This window comes from Cebus imitator, unplaced genomic scaffold (assembly GCF_001604975.1).
Source record: "Cebus imitator isolate Cc_AM_T3 unplaced genomic scaffold, Cebus_imitator-1.0 Scaffold689, whole genome shotgun sequence".
NCBI lineage: Eukaryota > Metazoa > Chordata > Mammalia > Primates > Cebidae > Cebus > Cebus imitator.
The window spans coordinates 426,182-430,532 of NW_016108004.1; positions in this window are offsets into that span (position 1 = coordinate 426,182).

The window sequence follows — 4,351 nt, forward strand, 5'->3', positions numbered from 1 at the left end:
AAAAAAAAAAAAAAAAAAAAAAAAAAAAAAAAAAAAAAAAAAAAAAAAAAAAAAAAAAAAAAAAAAAACTATCATTATTTTCCACAAAAAATCCCCCACAAAATATGGTACCCATGAATAAGAACTGATTGCAATATATTTTAAAGTGAATTGGCATAGTTTGGCTCTGTGTCCCCCCAAAATCTCACCTGGAATTGTAATCCCCGTAATCCCCACGTGTCAAAGGCAGAACAAGGTAGAGATAATTGGATCATGGGGTGGTCCCCCCTCATTCTCCTGAAGTGAGTGAGTTATCAGGAGATCTGATGGTTTTACAAGCATCTGGCATTTCCCCTGCTTGCACTCACTCTGTTCTGCCGTTTTGTGAAGAAGGTTGCCTTACGCCACCACTGTAAGTTTGCTGAGGCCGTCCCAGCAATGCAGAACTGTGAGTTAATCAAACCTCTTTCCTTTATAAATTGCCCAGTCTCAGGTATTTCTTCACAGCAGTGTGAGAATGGACTAATACAAGAATATTCACCAAATAAAAAAAGAATCTTTGAAATGTAACATTGATAAAGCAGAATTTTTAAAAATCCATTGGAAGGACAGACTGATAAAATTTAGGAGATCTCCTAGAAGCAGAAGCAGAAAGATTTTTAAAAAGTGATGAAGGAGCGAAAAGATAAGGAAGCTAGGGCTGCCTCCAGGAAGCACAATGTCTGTTTACCTAGGGTTCCAGAAAATGAGAAGAGAAAAACACAGAGGTTAGGAAACATGAAAGGAGCAATTCAAAAACTTTTCCAGAGCAAAAAACACGAATTTCCAATTTGAAAAGACAGATCCTCGTCAAGGCAGAGCACATGGTGAATTGTCAGAACAAGGGGAGCAAGAGAAGATTCTAGAAGCTTCCAGAAAGAAAAATTCCCAGTAGCATGCAAAGAATTAAATGTCAGAGCAACCATGATTTCTTAACACCAGCACTGTAAGCAATAACTTTAGAGAGAGGGGCCCCTTTAAAATTCTAGGGGAAAAAAAGATCTCCATCTGGAATTCTATACCCAGTCAGACTGTCAGGATTCAGGAAAGAATGAAGAAGTTTTCATATATGCAAGGTCTCAAAAATGTACCTCCCATGGAACTTTTCTGGAAGCTATCAGAGGGTATGTATTACAAAATGGCCATGTAAACCAAGAGGAAGAAATGGGGTCTGGGGAGCAAGAAGGCCAATGCAAGAGTGGGGACAGGGATCCCCAGAGTCATGGATATGGGGACCCCTCATGTCTGCTGCACAGAGGATGTCAAAATAAGCCAATAGCAGCTCAGAGGCTCAGGGAGAGAATTTCTTCAAGGAGATAACACTGGTAGAGTCTTTCACGTATTATGTTGACAGGAGTTGTACCCAACTGGGAAAAGGTGAGAACCAAATGAGTGATTTTCAAAAAGCCTCCCTCCACCCCCCTAAAAAGACAATCATTAACTCCAGGGAAAACCGAGTTGTCCAGAAAGGAAAAAATAATGAGTATATTACGTAGCTCAGCCAATCAAAAATGTGGGTGAGTGTGGTGGAAGCTAAATCCTCAGCTTATATAGTAAAAGCCAATAGTTAACGCCTGAAATAGGGAAACCAAAAAGCGGCAAAGAAGCCAGTTATTTAGAAGTAGGGAAGTAAATGCTCAAACAATCCACAGATTTGTTGGAAGTGGCTGCTCCAGAGGAGTAGCAAACACCCAGGGAAGGACAGAGGACTATGGTGTGCGACAAAGCAACACAGCGGCCTCCCCTCCCCTCTGTGGGGCCAGCCCTGGCTCCTAAACACCCGCTCTCCTGCCGTGACCTGCAAGTGTTCATTGTCCTGTGTACACCCCCTCACCAGGACCCCAGCCTCCCGGCAGCCCCTGCCTCCACTGCTGCTGGCTTCCAGGGAACACCTGGGCCCCTCCCCTCCCTTCCCATAAGAGGGCCAGATGCAGGTACCCTGGGCAGACATGAGGCCCTCAGCTTCCTCCTCCTCTGCTCCCTGGTTGGTGCCTCCTGAAGGTGGGTGTCTGCCCCAGCCGGAAGCCTACTGAACTTTTGTGTCTCTCATTTAACAAATATTTTTCGAGTGCCTCCTCCATCCCAGGCACTAGGGACAAGACTACCAACAAGGCAGCCACAGCCTCTTTGTTTGCACATTAAGCAAATAAAGCAATAAATACAAATTGTGAGGAGAGCCATGAAGGAAGAGACCAGGTCTGTGAGAGCGGAGCCCTGGTTTACTGACAAGGACACTGGAGGGCAGGCTGGTGACAGGGACCTGCGTTTCTGGGCTTGGAGGAGGGAGGAATGGGATATATGGGGGAGGGAGGCTCAAGAACGTCCCTACCCCACCCCGGCTTTGTCCATCTTCCCCTCCTTTGCTCCCCACCCCTCCAGGCAGCCAAGCCCTGGGCCGGGCCTGTCAGAGGATGGCAGCAGAGAAAAATTCACAACCCAGCCTTTTAATGGAAATCGATGCCCACTCGCCAGGGTGATCTACACCTTGGATTCATCCCCCACTCGGGGCAGATGAGGCACTGCAGCCTTTCGGGGCAGCAGGGGTGTGGCCGCAGGTCCCCCTGCCCGGGGTTTCTCTCAGCCCGCCGCGGCTGTGTCACTGCAGGGCCTTCCGCCCTGTCCCCTCCATAGCACCCTGCTGTCATCCCAGCCTCCACTTCTGAGGATGCTTCAATGGCTCCCACTGCTGTCAGGGACAATTTATGGGCCCTCCCTGCTCCAGACCCTGGCACAGCCAGCACCAGGCCAGGCTCAGGGCCACAGAGCCACAGGAGAGGCTATCCATGCCAGGGTGGGAAGCCCCCATCAGCTACCTCAAGGCAGCAAAGGCCTCCAGCGGGGCTGTGCCAAGGCTGAGGCTTGGAGGAGCAGAAATCTGCCAGGAGCTCAAAAAGGAAGAAAACCCCACTCAGCCCATCCCCACCTGTGGCGGGGCCACCTACCTTCTCTACCTACCCACATTCATTATCTTCAAGGTCCCCCACCAGCCTCCCCTGTGACTGGGCCCTTTCTTGCCTCCCCCTCGCAGACCCTGGGATGTGCCCTGGGAGAGCTGATGACTGATGGAGTGGCTGGGTCAGCCAGGGGCTGAGAAGACACATTCCCATAGGAGGAGCTATCAAGGTCTGGCTCTCCCTGTATCCAGCCATACCCCAGGTTGGGCCGGGCAATGTGGAAGCCAACTGGAGCCAATGGAGGCAGGGGGACGGCCATGGACAGAGGCTGGGGGAAGAGAGCCAAGCACCTCAGCCCTCATCCACCCTGGGGGGCACAGCCCCACCTGACAGTGCTAGATGGCCATCATCTGCTGACCTGGTGCCCCAACCCCACCCCACGGGCAGAGGTGTTCCCTGGAAGAGGAGCTGGGGAGGGAGGACCTGAAAGAGCAGCCATCAGCAAGCCCTCCCGGTGCCCGCACCTCACCACGACCTGCCCTACATGTGCAGCACACGTGAGCCTGTGCAACCTGAGGCCTGATCTGCCCGTTTTCAGGTGAAGAAACTGAGACGCACAGCGGTTTAGTGACTCGTCCACAGAAACACTGCTGTCAATGGTGGGCCACGACCTGGGACCGAATATGCTGCCCTGGGCGCTATTCTTCCTGGGGCCCACCCGAGATATACACTCCCCCACCAGGACCTCGCCTCCCAGCAGGCCCTGCCTCCACCCCTGCTGGCTTCCAGGGAACACCTGGGCCCTCCTGTCCTGCTTTAAATGTCCTTTTCCTGTCCCTGGGATAGAAAGACACATAGCTTGGGGTCTGAGTCCCAGGAAGCAAACACACCTTAGTGCCCTCAGCTGGAGCGGGGGACCCTGTGGTGTTCCCAGGCTCACCCCAGAGTGGCAGGCTCTGAAACCAATGCCTTCTCTCCAAGGAGAGACCCTACTAAGTGCAGGGTGCTGGGTGGGGCTCTACTGACTGGATAGGGTTGAATCTTCACCACTGCCCAGAGGAGTGAGTCATTGCTGCCACTTAAGGACGTGGAAACGGAGGCTCCAAGATCTTAAGAAAGTCACCCAGGCCTCACTCCAGGAAGAGGGGGGTTTCAATCCAAGCCCAGCCTCAGATCCAGGGGCCCTCAGATCCAGGAGGACATGGTGCATCCTCCTCACTTCAGCAGGGGTCACAGGCCCTCCTAAGCCCTGGACTGGCCAGGGCCAGGGACACAGGAGGCGAGAGCTCCCAGCCTGGCCTGGCTGCCTGCCATCCAGAGCGGAGGGAGCACCCAGACGCCCACCGCCTACCCCGCCTCCTACCTGGGGCTGTCAGGGAAGTGGGCCCAGAAGCAGTGGGCTGATCCCCAACATCAGGCCCCTGAGTAGTGACTGACCC